The sequence below is a fragment of the Micromys minutus genome, assembly GCF_963924665.1.
Source record: "Micromys minutus genome assembly, chromosome: 27".
NCBI classification, from domain to species: domain Eukaryota; kingdom Metazoa; phylum Chordata; class Mammalia; order Rodentia; family Muridae; genus Micromys; species Micromys minutus.
The window spans coordinates 3936901-3952216 of NC_137962.1; the positions used below are offsets into that span (position 1 = coordinate 3936901).

Here is a 15316-nt window from a genome sequence, read left to right on the forward strand (position 1 = left end):
TTTTAAACTATTTAGCAGCATAGCTACCTTCAGAATTTACTGCACTTTTTAATGTTATATGTTGGGGATACGAGAGTTGATAAATGCCACGTTAGACCTCCAAGCAAAGGATGGCTCAGCTTTAAGGTGTTTACTATTTCAGAGGTAATGCAGAACCCTGTTCCAGGAAGGGCCCTTTTAGCTGTAGGCACGGGTGGGGGAGGAGCACCTCTAGAGATGCCAGGCTGCAAGTGGAAGCTGGAAACGTGTGGACCCTTTGTAAAACTGTATCCAGTCTCCAGATGAAATTCTGACTTCTGGAGCATTGAACCCTGGTGTCCCGATCCTATCTGCTCAGAAACATGTGCTCGCCTACGTGAAAGGGACCCTTCTAGACAGGTCGTTACACCCTGTTCCCGTCATGCCCTATTCCCACCCTAGCCCATCAGTTACCTGTTTTACACCAAAAGTAGTCTTAGGGTGTGGTTTGCTATTTCTTTTGTGCCATTTTAGGGTGGAGAGGTTGGGCACGACGGAGCCAGTCATTCAGGAGTTAATTGTGCTGCAGTGTGGTTTTCTTTCTTCTACTTTTTTTTTTTCCATTGCACCAGAGAATGAACTAGCTCCGGGGTTCCCCGGCCCTGAGCTGGGCGGGTGATGGTGGTCACACCTGGACAACGCTAGGGATCTCAACTGACTCCTCCTGTATCCTCACCACTATTTTTTAGTAATTTAATGGGTTCATTATAGAGCCTTCCATTTTGTGTGAAATTAGCTCTTCCCTTCAAATGTTGTAATTAACATCACTTAAAATAAAACTTGAATAAAACACTGAAAAAAAAGTGATGTATTATTTCTCAGGGATCTTGCTTTAGAGCCACCTGAAATTGTAGACTTCTGGCTGATCTTCATGTTCATCCTAAAAATCCAAAGGCCTATGTTGGTAACTGATAACAACACCAAAGGCAAGGAAGCTGGAGATGAGTCCGTGGTCATTTGTCACTTCTGTACCATGTGCAACCCTGGCTGGGGATCTGAGGGTATAAATACTGGGCAGACATAGCTTTTGTAGACACTGTCAAAGTTGGCACTTGAACCAGTGGGAGGGTTTGGCATCTCTCTAAGACTTTGCCTTGGGGGAAGTGTAGGCTTCTGCCAGCTTGTCCCAGGCCTTCACCTTTGACATAGCCACGTTAGCGGTCACGATGCAGTCAGGACTTCAGACACTATTATACGTTTACTCAGTTTACTTCTTACTCTCCACACATCTGCACAGAGCTCTGGACACCAGAAACCTTGTAAGAGTAAGGTTATGGCTGGATAAACCCGTGGGATTTTTAATGAGAAGAGAATAATGAGACAGAGTTTCCGTTCTCTGCCGAATCTTCAGCTGAGGGACATAGCGGTAACGGCAGTTGTGGGGCACTGGGCATTTAATAGTCATCCTGGTTTTACTGTTTTCTTCTGAAAAACCACCCTTTTTACCTCATTATCAACAGGTAGCCCTGTGTCCAAATGCTGATTTTTTAATTGAAAATATGACTATTTCAAAAATTACTTCCCTCTCTCTTCTGATTAGATGGTAGTGATTCTGCTCTCTCCGCTAGTCAGCATGTGTCTTCTGTCTAAAGGCTACACGTATTTATATATACACATGTAGATATGTGTGAACATTGTGTGTGCATATATTTGCAACTGTGCATATTTGAAAATTTAATGGCCTGCCTCTTGGGAGAGTGCATCATTGATAAAAAAAAAATACTCTTGTCTTGTATTGAAAAGTTCCTGAGATATTAACTTACTTAGCTTCTTTCATATTAGGTGGCTTTCATCTAAGAGGAGGTAATTATACCAGGCTTGGCTCTGTTCAGTGGGGATGACCATAGCAGAATGGATCTCTTCTTGAACAACAACAACAAAAAGAAAGAAAGAAAGAAAGAAAGAAAGAAAGAAAAAAAGAAAGAAAAAAAGAAAGAAAGAAAATTGAAAAGAAAAAATACAGCTTGACATACCAGCCTCAAAATTATCTAAATCTATTTCTAACATAAAGCTCTGTGCCTTAGTGAGGATGATGACCTTGGAGAGAAAAATCTATTGGAAAGAATCCATTTCCCTTGCTGTAAGGGTAGGAGAATGAATTGCACTCTGAGAGGAGGGAGAGAAGCACCTTTGGCATGCAATAAAGCACATAGCCTCATTTGAATTTCCCCATTAGGTTTTCTAGAGAGACTGGGAAATACACTGGCCTCGCTCACTGTGAGTCAGTCTTGGCTTTCTGTCTATGGCACGCACAGTTTTTCTTGGGTGGTAGAATTAGAGCTTGGCTTATTTGAAGAATCTAGCAGGAAGTCATTTGCTCCAGTGTGCATTTTTTTCTATCTGGCATAAAATACTAAAAGGCTTGTTTTCTGAAGGATATCAATACTCTTGACTTACTACAAGGCAGATCTCTTGCCCTCTAGCCTTCCTGTTCTTTCCTTTGTTATTTTGTTTTTTTACTTCAAGGGCCAAGGGAACTGTCTTCATTGTATATGCGGTAAGAACACATTTTAGTAGAAAGCTTGTTGTCAAAATCAGTCCAAGTCAGCTCCTCGTGCCAGAGCACATTGTGGGGAGTTTGTTCCATTTTACAGTGTGTTTATTTAACAAATGACAGGATTTGATGGGACTCAGCATGTCCAGTGCCCATTGTCATCATCAGAGGGATGAGAAAAGTGAGACACTAAAAATGTACATAGGTAAACCACTGATTATTCAACTATAAGTGAAGAATCCACAGTGGGAAAGTATATCAGAGAGACACATGAATATAAGTACCTAAGTAGGATACTAATACTTTAGAATGTTTGTAAACATGTAAAAACTCAAAAAAAAAAAAAAAAAAAAAAACTTGCTACTTTTCATTTATTGGAGGTTCAAGTAAGCTAATTAAAAAATAATCACCTCATTTTATCAAAACCAAACAACAAGGAAAACAATAAAAAATTCCAAGTTGTAGGAAGATATAAGGAAAACAATGGTGCATATTAATGTGGCACTACTTTGTCGTTCTGTGATTTGTCTTTGGGAGGCAGTGGGGGAGCTTAGCAGTTGTTCTGAGTGGCAAACAACATCCTGATAAGGAACCCCCAAACTAGAACATCAGCAGGAACAACAACAAAATACTAAATAGTTAGTTGTCTTCTGTCTTTGCTTATTCTAGCGAGTCTGTCCTACCTCTGTGGGTGTGCATGTATAATTTCTCTCTATGCCAAAGCTAGAAGGCCAATAAAATATTACCGAAGCAGTTTACATATCCCAGTGTCTTTTGCCTTTATTTTATGGAGCCCATTGGGATGCCTGGCCGTTGGCTCCTTACCATATTCTTGAGGATTCACAGAAACAATAGGTGATGTATTTAGAGGGGATGGAAGAGAAGCTGGAGAATAAAAGAAATGGAATCTATTACCTGAGACTTCATCTCATTCACCATCCAATTATAAATACTCAATTATCCAGCTGACAAAATATTCATTTGTGGAAGAGTCTTTGGGAATCTTAGTTCCTGCAAAGTGTATGCTCCAATAACATATTCTTCAGAAAAACAATTACTTTATAGCCTTACTATCTTCAATTGCCTCCACGAAACTCCAGCTCTACATATAAATTATCTCAGTTTGACATTCTAGTATCCATAAGGATGTTAATGTTGAAAGCTTCACACCGCAGATGGGTTTGGTGCTCATCTTCCTGTGAATTTCTCAGTGTTGCACATCATTTTGGTTCCTTTCAATTCTATCTCATGTGTCCACAGTATGCACTTACCACATGTATTAGTCAGGGTTCTCTAGTCACAGAACTTAAGGGGAGTCTCTATATAGTAAGGGAATTTGTTGATGACTTACAGTCTGTAGTCCAACTCCCCAAAAGTGGCTGGCAGCAGCTGTGAATGGAAGTCTAAGGACCTAGCAGTTGCTCCAGCCTTCAAGGCAAGAGAGAGGGCCTTCCTTCTTCCAATGTCCTTATGTAGCTCTCCAATAGAAGGTATGTCCCAGACTAAAAGTGTGTACCACTATGCCTGGGACTTGCTTTGTCCGAGATGACACTGAACTCAGAGATCTCCTTGCCTTAGTGTCCTGGGATTCGTAGGCACTATGCCTCAAGATCTCCATGCCAAGATCCAGGTCAGAAACTTGTATCTCCCAGCGTCAAGATCAGAATCACAGGTGAGCCTTCCATTTCTGGATTGTGGTCCATTACAGATATAGTCAAGTTGAAACGAGGAATAGCCACTATACCACACAACCCTGCCCTTCTAAGGGTACTCCTTACAATAGGAGTATATTCCATCACCATTTGTTCTTGGCTTACAGGGGCTGGCTAATTAACTGTTGGCAGATATATCTAGGAATTTCTGCTGGTTGGCTCTTGTTAGACTCCTCCAGTATGAGGAGTCATTAGGATTCTTTTGTGCACAGAAAGAAACACACACAGTAGTGTATCCAGTGACAGTGGAGCTGAGTACAACTCTTAGCTGAAGGATACCAGCAATGCAAAATAGGCTTATCCATGGAGCAGGCAGCAGCCAGAATTGTAAGAAACTAATTTGAAATGATTAAAAATTGTATGTAGTGAGTCTAAACCATCTTGTCTGAAAGAGAATTGATACTGAACATTTCTGGCAGATACCTTTTGATTCTCTCTCTCTCTCTCTCTCTCTCTCTCTCTCTCTCTCTCTCTCTCTCTCTCTCTGTGTGTGTGTGTGTGTGTGTTTCTATCACTTAAGTTTTCTGTTGCAATTTCCCAAGCTAGGCACCTGAAAAAATGTATTGTAAATGGTCCAAGATATAGACAGAGAAATATTTGCTTCTTATTTTCCCTATGGGCTACTTGGATTAAAAACCTGAATCCAACCAGCACCTACATCTATAAAAACCTATGTATAACCTTGGTGAGTTCAGCACACTGGGGAACATTTGCTTCAGTGTGTGCTTAAAGTTGTGACCTACGCTTCTGGAACTATGAGAGATTTACATGCTATCACTGTCCTCTTCCTCCTCCCTCCTCCTTCTCTCCCTACCCCCCTCTGTTTCTCTCTCTATTTGTGTGTGTCTGTGTATGTGTACATGATAAGTATGCAATGTCATGTGTGTGCATGCGATTGCAGAAGAATATTTGTGTTTGTGTCTAGGCCAAAGGACAACTTTGACAAGTTGTTTCTCAGATGATGATGTCTATCTGTCTCCCTCCTTCCCTCTCCTCCTGCCATCCGCATTCTTTTTTTCTCTTTCTCTCTGTATGGAGAGAGAGAAAGACACACACACACACACACAGGCACACACACAGGCACACACATACACACAGAGGTATGCTCATATGTACATGTCTTTAAGGCTGACCACTACAGTGACCGCTAGTGACTTGATAAACTACTAGGGAGCTTGTCACTGAAAAAATCGGATTATCCTTCCAGGAACCATTGATTACCTGTAGTTCTATATCTGGAGGTGGAAACTTGTTTTCTGAATTCATGTTAACCTGTCAACTGGTAGTTTGTGTATGTCTTTTGCAGACAACCACATCATTGAAACTCCTTGGGTACAGCTTCCCTTTCATTTGAAGAAGTTGCTATTTAGAACCAATGTCAGTTTTTTTTTTTTTTTTAAGGTAAATTCTGAATATCAAACCCATATGTTTTACCTTGCTAGGCAACTGCTTTAATAACTGAACAATCCTCTCATTTCTGTGCCAACCCTGTAATTTGTTATAGAGTTTCAAGATGTATTTCTTTTACTTTCCACATGTCAGTAATGACCCATAGAAAAGGTCAGTGATGTACTGCCCACAGTCAAAGTCTGGACCCTTACCTATTTTATAAATAAAGATTTATGAGAACAGGAGCATTTGGATTCTTTAGTGTTTTACTTGAGAGTGCATTGTGCTATGATTTGAATGTGAAATGTCCCCCAAACAACTCACATGTTAGGACATATGGTCCACAGCTGGCGGGACTGCTTTGTAAGCATACAGAGCATTTTGGGAAGCTGCCTATCTGATGGATGTAGGTAATCTTCAGAATTCATAATCACTCTAAAGTTTGGTCTAGTTTTCTCCTTTTCTGACACATGTTCCTGCTACCACAAAGCCTTTTCCAATATGTTACAATGGACTGAAATCTTCTGAAATCATAATCCCAAATAAATATTTCCAGTCACTAGTTTCTTCTTTTAAGTATTTGCTACAAGAAGGAGAAAAGTTATATATAAGCATTGCAAGAATGGTTGAGTAGATGCTACACAGCCATATGGCCTGCAGAGGTGAGCACATGTGTTCTCTGGGCTTTACAGTCTGTGTGACTCAGTGCCCATTACTTGTCCTGACTGGGGAATTAATCTAATTTATATCAGAGATACACGAGGACTAAAAGTTATTGTGGATGAGAAAGAAGAATTAAAAAGGCTTGGAAGTCTTTTAGCCAAGCAAGGACTAGATGCACTTTCGGAGTCAAAGGCAGTGATGTAGTCAGAGCTAACAGACCATAAGAAAGAACTGTAGCATGACAGCACCCTTTAACTACTGCCACAAAAATCATTTTAAACCTTCATAAACTTTGCAGACATTCTTGTCCATTTTAGCTTTCTTATTAAAAACCCATCAGAGATGGCCTCTCTTCTACATCCACCTCTTCTCTCTGTCGTCATTGCTCCTTAATCCAATATTCTCACTGCCACAATAGAATTTTCTTCAGTGAATTGGAGCATCTAGAGACTTCAGCTAGTGGAGAGAGAGAGAGAGAGAGAGAGAGAGAGAGAGAGAGAGAGAGAGAGAGAGAGAGAGAGAGAGGAGCTTCTCTGAGAAATTTTATGACAGATTTGGCCATGGCCCTCTGGCTCTATAGTATTCTCATGTCAAATGTCTGCGAACCTCAGGATGGATGACAAAGCTAAGGCACTGGTGTGAATGAAAAGTTCACAGATCACAAAGGCTCAAACCTGCCATTCCTGGCTTCTGAGAGCTGGGGAAGATCTCTACTCACTGAAGAAAGGAGGCTTTTCTTCTTAAGTCCATTTTGGTGATTTTTGCTCAGAAATAGGACAATTGATGGGAAATGGTCAGATTGTAAGGGTCAAAATAGAACTGGATAGAAGGGGATTTGAGACTCTAGCCTCTTTGATATCTGCCAAGTCTCTACTCCTTTGAAATGAGTATGCCCAGGTTAGTATTGTAGAACTGTACCTCTCAGAAGGCATGGAAAAATGTCAAGTTCATAGCCTGGCTCCCAAACCAGTGGTTATGAGTAGGGGCTGTGTCAGTGCTTAGTTAGGTTTCCACTGTTGTGAAGAGACACCATGACCAAGGCAACTTTTATAAAACACATTATTTAATTGGGGCTGAATTGTAGTTTCAGGAGTTTAGTTTGTTATCATCCTGACTGAAAGCATGATACTGTCCAGGCAGACATGGTGCTGGAGTTTCTGAGAGTTCTATTTCTTGATCCAGAGACAGCCAGGAGAAGACTCACTCTGGCCAGACATGAACATGTATATGAATCCTGTAAGCCCACCTGTACAGTGAATTACCCCTCTAACAAGGCCACACATAGTCCAACCCTAATAGCGTCACTCCCTGTGGGACAAAGCATTCAAACACTTGAGTCTATGGGGACCAAACCTCTTCAATCAACCACAGTCAAGTTCACAGCCTGGCTTCCAAGCCAGTGGTTCTGAATAGAGGTGGTTTGTTGTATTTTCCCTATATTATATGGCCATCACTTTCCGTCCTTCTCTGTGCATATTACCAAGAATATTTGTCTAACTAAGCGGGCAATAGAGTGGTATCCTGAGATTGTACTGCACAGCAGGAATTACACCAGAGACATCAGCAACCCAGAAAACCTCAGCCTTCAGACAAGTGCTCCGTCTAGCACAAAAACCAGGGAAAGCATACGGTCCCACGAGGTTAGGGAAGAAAGCGACTGCAAAGAAACAAGCTATTAATATTAATGTTTCAGGCAAAAGAGAGGAGAGGAAGGACAGGGCGCCTAGGAAGAATGAAACCATATGGCTTTGATGTGTTCATTTCCACGGGACCGGGAGAGTGAGGGGAATACAGAACAGCTAGCGAGAAGGACGGAAGTGAGGAGGAGGCAGGGGTTTGTCAGGCTCAGAGAAATTACATGAGCTACAGGGAGTAGCTGCTGTCTAGACAAAAAGTCAGCTGGCCATGCAGCCATGCAACACTGGGAACAAGGCAGAACAGGAAGAGGAAGTGACCTGTAGCTCTGTTCCAATTGTAAGCAGTGACATCCATTTTTGTCTTCTCTACTTACTGTAGAGAGCAAAGGGAAGGCTGACAGCAAATAGGAAAAGGTTGGGCCACAAAATGAACTAACATCAATGTTTATATCTGTCGAAGGAGATAAACTTATCTTCATACTTTAGGTAAAGCTTTTACGAGATGAAGGTTTACACAGGTATGACCTGAGAACAGACCACCTCAGAGCCCATTTTCCTGACTTCTTGATGTGCTAACTTCACAGGGGGGTCCTTCGAGTCATTGTGAGGTTGTCCCGGTAGAATATTGATTGAGACACACTGCGTGGTTTGTACTCAGAGATATCTATAGAAGAGAAAGGTCTTCCCAGACTTGAATGTTTCACACATCTTTGCAGGAAAGGCTGTAGGAGTTCAAGGTACACAGTGCCAACCTCCTATGCTTCTTGGAAAATCGGCAGGGAGAATTTTATAGAACTAAATTGTGGAGCACTTGTTACATGGCTCATGAGACATTTGGATAGTTCCCACTGCTCCAAAGATCCTATTACTAGGTAACAGAAACCTTTTATACTTTACAAAAACATGCATGGTTCTGGAGGGAAAATGTCATTCATTAGGGTAATTAGAGGAGATAGGAGTGACCCTGCTTAGGTCATATGCTTGTGTGATAAGGGTAGAGGGGGTAAAGTGATGGGAAACAGAGCCATACAGAATTAGAACTATAAAAAGGATTATTTCAGCCCCACCCCCTTTCTCTGCGGAATCACCATGGCGGCTGGGACCCTGTACACATGCCCTGGAACCTGGAGGGCTTCCAAGGCCCTCACCGCTGCTCAGTACAGCGGGGCTCAGGTCCGCGTGTTCTGCGCACCACCCCACTTCCACTTTGGCCAAACCAACCGCACCTCTGACTTTCTCCGAAAATTTCCTACTGGCAAGGTTCCAGCATTTGAGGGTGATGATGGATGCTGTGTTTGAGAGCAATGCCCTCGCCTATTGTGTAAGCAGCGAGGAGCTGTGGGGAAGTACACCAGAGGCAGCAGCTCGGGTGGTGCAGTGGGTGAGCTTTGCTGACAGCGACATTGTTCCTCCAGCTAGCACCTGGGTGTTCCCCACCTTGGCCATTATGCACCACAACAAACAGGCCACTGAAAATGCAAAAGAGGAGGTAAAGCAAATCCTGGGGCTGCTGGACACTCACTTGAAGACAAAGACATTTCTGGTGGGTGAGCGAGTGACACTGGCTGACATCACAGTTGTCTGCACCCTGTTGTGGCTCTATACACAGGTCTTAGAGCCTTCTTTTCACCAGGCCTTCCCCAATACCAACTGATGGTTCCCTATCTGCATTAACCAGCCCCAGTTCAGGGCCATCTTGGGGGAGGTGAAGCTGTGTGAGAAGATGGCACAGTTTGATGCTAAGAAGTTTGCAGAGAACCAGCCAAAAAAAGATGCCTCAAGGAAAGAAAAGGGTTCTCGAGAAGAGAAACAGAAGTCTCAGGCTGAGCAGAAAGAGGGAAAAAAGGCAGCTGCTCCAGCTCCCGAGGAAGAGATGGATGAATGTGAACAGGAATTGGCCGCTGAGCCCAAGGCCAAGGACCCTTCCGCTCACCGGCCTAAGAGCACCTTTGTGTTGGATGAGTTTAAGTGAAAGTACTCCAATGGGGATACTTCTTTGTGGTGCTGCCATATTTTTGGGAACATTTTGATAAAGACGGCTGGTCCCTGTGGTATGCTGAGTACCGCTTTCCTGAAGAGCTCACCCAGACCTTCATGAGTTGCAACCTCATCACTGGAATGTTCCAGCGAGTGGACAAACTGAGGAAGAATGAATTGCTAGTGTTATCCTCTTTGGAACCAACAACAGCAGCTCCATTTCTGGTGTTCGGATCTTCCGAGGCCAAGAACTTGCCTTTCCACTGAGTCCAGATTGGCAGGTGGACTATGAATCGTATACATGGCAGAAACTGGATCCTGGTAGCGAGGAGACCCAGACCCAGAGTACTTTTCCTGGGAGGCGGTGTTCCAGCACGTCGGCAAAGCCGTCAATCAAGGCAAGATCTTCAAGTGAACACGTGTTGCCAGTTGCCTAGCTGCCTGCACCTACCCTTCGTGGGAGATGGTGGTCATTAAAGGAAACTGAACATTGAAAAAATAAAGGATTATTTCTGGGATTGAAGGTGAAGACAGTGTTGTCCTGAGTAAACAGCCAGATGTGAAGGCAGACCCTGAGTCTCAGAGTCTTTGATGCCTGCCTAAACATTTAGAATTGAGCATGCAAGTTGTGAGACTAAAAGTAATGGCTCTAAAATGAGGTAGTGACATTCTTTCAAGCATTGGAAGTAAAACTGAATTAGCAAGTTTATTAAGAACCAGGCTAATTATTATCCGCAATTATTGTGTTCAGCTCAAGAACAATCCCTTGGCACAGAGCATGGTATGGTCAACCCATGCTAGCTGAAATTTCATTTTGAATATAAAATTTCTGAAACTCAGATGTCTTCTGGTCTCCCCCAGAGTTTTAATAAAAATTGTTTCTTTACTTAATTAAACCTGGAATGACTAAATACTTCTCTTGCACAAATCCAGCTCATAGGGTCAAGTGAGGTTAGACATCATATGTACCTCAAGCCTCTTCCCTCCTCAAGACTCTGCCCTAAGAAAATTCTTTCCTACAGGATTAAGATAAAAATGGGCATCAGTGGCATTGCTCAAGGAAGGCTTTTTGTTTTTGTTTGTTTGTTTGTAAGAGTGAATTTGTTTCCTGTTTAGCCAGCTGAAAGTTTCATACAGTTTGAAGACAGATTTTAACTGGAAGATCAAAAGAAGGAGTGTCAGCAAATGGTGGAATCAGAATAATGTGGGAATAGGAGAGACTTTAATGACAGAGGGAACACCAGCAGTCTCCCGAGGCCAGGTGGGGAGAGTAGAGGGATTGTCAGGAAATAATGTTACCCCAAGAAGTTCAGGAATCATCCCAGTAGATGGGAAGCACATGAATCTAGAATCAGCCAAATCTTACCCCTTTCTTCAGAAAGACTTCTGTGAGCTTGACAAGGATGCACATACTTTGTGAGTGGATCTGAAGAGAGGGCTAATGTCCCTGACAGCACCAGGTCTCCATGGGATAACACAGTGGCAAAGCATGAAAGGATTTGAAGCAAAGTCCAATATTCATGCTTCCCTGTTTCATTTCATTTTTCAATTTTATTTTTAAATTTCCTGATCTGGCCCACTTCCAGATATCCAATCTGCAACTGAGAGGTCTGTTTGCTTTGTGCTGTGCTCAGCTTTTCTTTAGAGCTGCCTGTCTGCCTCCTACAGAAAACCCCTTTTACTCAAACCAACTAGGAGTTGCCAGAGTCCAGAAGAGTAGCTGTCCACCCAAGCTGTCACTAGCTGTGGGCGTGTGCAAAAGACCTTGTTGGCAGACAGAATTATCCAGTGTAAAACTACAAATGACTCAAGGTTCTCACCACTCCAGGAAACCCAGGAGACATCAGTGGGGTGACAGCTGTTTCCAGGAGGGACTGTGAGAAGTACAGGACAGGTATGTCTCATTGTCCCTAAAGGGCACCCCAGATTCAGTCTTTAGAAGGAAGCACACCTGGATCCAGATCTTTATTCCTAGCCTATGGCACAGGCTGAGGTCTTGGCCAGACTCCAGAAAGAGACCAAATTTCCCATCTGTCTGGAGGACCTGGCAGACCCAGTCACCATCGAGGGCAGACACAATTTCTGTCAGTCCTGCATCAAAGACTGCCAGGCAGAGTGGGAAGCCATGTTCTCCTGTCCTGTCTGCCAACACCAGTACCAACATTGCCTCAGAAGCAACACCTAGCTTGGAACTACCCAGCTGCTCTAAGGTATGACGAGCAAGGGGCAGGAATGCAGCACCAGTTTTGAGAAGCACAACCAGGTCTTGAGCATCTTCTGTGAGAATGACCTGCAGCTGCTGTGTGACCAGTGCATCAAGTCTGAGAGCCACAGGTACCATAGGGTGACATCCATTACAAAGGCTGCCTCTCTCCACAGGAAAAACCTTCAGGGCTACATCAAGATTCTGAAGTGGCGGTGGAAGAGGTTCCAGAGTTCATAAGGACAATGCTGGCCCCAAGGGAACAAGCCGAAGCACAGAGTTTGGAACTAACTTCTGAATTTGAGCAGCTCATCTGGTTTCTAGATCGGAAAGAGAAGGCAGCTTTCCAAGTTAGAAGCTGAGGAGAAGATTGAGAAGAAACTGTTTGATAACATAGCAGCATTAGAAAGTCATGGTTCCATCCTCAGAGACCTCCTGAGCTAGATGATGCCAACCAGAGAGCTTTCTGAAGCCAAGCTGCTATCCACAGTCAAGGATATTTACCTGAATTTTAAGAGTTAGTTCATCAGCCCAACCATCTTCCAAATTCAGTTAAGAAGAGAAGCATAGAGCTTTCCTCTCCAATAGTCAGCTCTACAGAAAGTTATACATCAGTTTACAGACCGTGTTACTCTAGGCCTGAAAACAGCTCATCCAAACATGCTTATTTCCGAGGATAGAACATGTGTAACATTTACAAAGGAATGACGTCTACCTGGTCCTTCAAGGTTGTGTTGGGGATTCCATATTTTAATTCTGGGAGACATTGCTCAGAGGTGTAGGTAGGAAAGAAGCTGGAGCAGGATGTTGGTGTCTGCAAAGCTGATTTATCTATTGGGCAAAGGCAGTACTCTGTCCCCCAGGGATGCTGGAGAATTGTTTGGCAAGGGAACAGCTTCAATGTCTCAGGACATGACCCAGACTCTCAGATGAAGGCTCAAAGAGCCACAAGCATTGGTGTCTTCCTGGACTATGAACTGGGAGAGGTTTCCTTCTATGGTATGCCTGAGAAACGTCATCTTAACACTTTCAGGGACACTATTACTGGGCTTGTTTGCCTTATTTTTACATAGGACCGCAGTCAGAGCCTCTTAGACTCTGTTATGCCCCAGGTTCTGGATGCAAACCCACATGGTGAGCTTAATTTTAATAGGTTTGTTCATAATCTGTAGATTGCTTTTGGCAAGATGGCCAATTTTACAATATTGACCCTTCCAATCCATGAGCATGGGAGGTCTTTTCAACTTCTGAGATCTTCCTTAATTTTCTTCTTCAGAGATTTAAAGCTCTTGTGATACATATCTTTCATTTGCTTAGTAAGGGTCACACCAAGGTATTTCATATGAATGTGACTATTATGAAGGGTGTCTTTTCCCTAATTTCTTTCTCTGAATGTCTATCTTTTGAGTAGAGGAAGGCTACTATATTGTTTGAGTTAATTTTATAACCAGACACTTTGCTGAAGTGGTTTATCAGCTGTAACAGTTCTCTGGTGGAATTTTTTGGGTCATTTAAGTATACTATCATATCATCAGCAAACTGATATTTTGACTTATTCCTTTTTAATTTGTATCTCTTTGACTTTCATTTGTTGTCTAATTGCTCTGGCCACGACTTCCAGTACTATATTGAATAGGTAGGAGGAGAGTGGGCAGCCTTGTTGAGCCCCTGATTTTAGTGGGATTGCTTAAAATTTCTCTCCATTTAGTTTGATGTTGGCTACTGGTTTGCTATATATTGCTTTTACTATGTTTTGCTATGGGTCTTGAATTCCTGCTCTTTCCAAGACCTTTAAAATGAAGGGGTTTTGAATTTTGTCAATGCTTTCTCAGTGTCTAGTTATATAATCATGAAGTTTTTTTTCCTTTGAGTTTGTTTATATGGTGGATTACATTGATAGATTTCTGCATATTGAATTGTCCCTGCATCCCTGGCATGAAGCCTACTTGATCATGGTGAATGGTTCTTTTGATGTGTTCTTGGATTGGGTTTGCAAGAATTTTATTGAGTATTTTTGCATCAATGATCATGAGGAACATTGGTCTAATATTCTATTTTTTATAGCATCTTTGTGTGGTTTAGGAATGAGCCTAATTGTGATTTTGAAGAATGAGTTGGGTAGTGTTCCCTCTGTTTTTATTTTGTGGAGTAGTTTGGAGAATACTGATATTAAGTATTATATAAAAGTCTGAAAGAATTCTGCAAGGAACCCATCTGTTCCTGGTTTTGTTTTGTTTCACTTTTTGCTTGGGAGGCTGTTGATGACTGCTTCTATTTCTTAATATGGGACTGTTTAGATGTTTTATTGGATCCTGATTTAATTTTGGTGCCTTGTATCTGTCTAGAAAGTTGTCCACTTCCTCTAGATTTTCCAGTTTTATTGAGAATAAGATCTGATAATTTTTTCAGTTTCCTCAGTCTCTGTTATGTCTCCCCCTTTAATTTCTGATTTTGTTAATTTGGATACTCTCTCTGTGCCCTCTAGTCTGACTAATAATTTATCAATCTTTTTGATTTTCTCAAAGAACCAGTTCCTGGTTTTGTTGATTCTTTGTATGGTTCTTTTTGTTTCTACTTGGTTGATTTATGCTCTGAGTTTGATTATTTCCTGTTGTCTATTCCTCTTGGGTGTATCTGCTTCTTTTTGTTCTAGAACTTTCAGGTATACTGTCAAGTTGCTAGTATAAGCTCTCTCAGGCTTCTCTTTGGAGGAACTCAGAGCTATGAGTTTTCCTCTCAGTACTGCTTTTACTGCATCCCCTACATTTGCATATGTATGTTGTGCTTTTATTTTCATTAAATTCTAAGAAAACCTTAATTTCTTTCTTTATTTCTTCCTTGACCATGTTATCGTTGAGTTCACTGTTCAGATTCCATGTGTATGTGGGCTTTTTGTTGTTTTTGTTGTTATTAAAGACCAGTCTTAGTCCTTGGTGATTTGATAGGACACATGGGAGTATTTTTATGTTTATATCTGTTAAGGCCTGTTCTTTGACCAATATATGGTGAGTTAACGGTTTTCTATCTCCGGGGTTGTCTCTTTTTGTGCTTTCTTTATTGTTTCTATTTCTGTTTTCAATTCATTCATCTGTTTGGTTGTGTTTTCCTGCAGTTCTTTGAATAATTTTTGTTTTTTATTTTTAAGGTCTTCTACTTGTTTACATGTGTTCTCCTGTAATTTTTAAGGGAGTTATTCTTGAAGACCTCCAACATCATCCAGAAG

The 15316-nt window shown here is 42.0% G+C and overlaps 2 pseudogenes across 2 annotated transcripts; both read left to right on the forward strand.

The window, feature by feature from the left end:
* The first annotated feature begins 8978 nt into the window (after window positions 1-8978).
* On the forward strand, window positions 8979-10305 carry LOC308438281 (elongation factor 1-gamma-like; annotated as a pseudogene). Its single transcript has one exon. The product of its transcript is annotated as an elongation factor 1-gamma-like (transcript).
* A 1563-nt stretch (window positions 10306-11868) lies between these two features.
* LOC308438112 (tripartite motif-containing protein 75-like) lies at window positions 11869-13231 on the forward strand (annotated as a pseudogene). The gene has a single exon. The product of its transcript is annotated as a tripartite motif-containing protein 75-like (transcript).
* Window positions 13232-15316: the final 2085 nt, after the last annotated feature.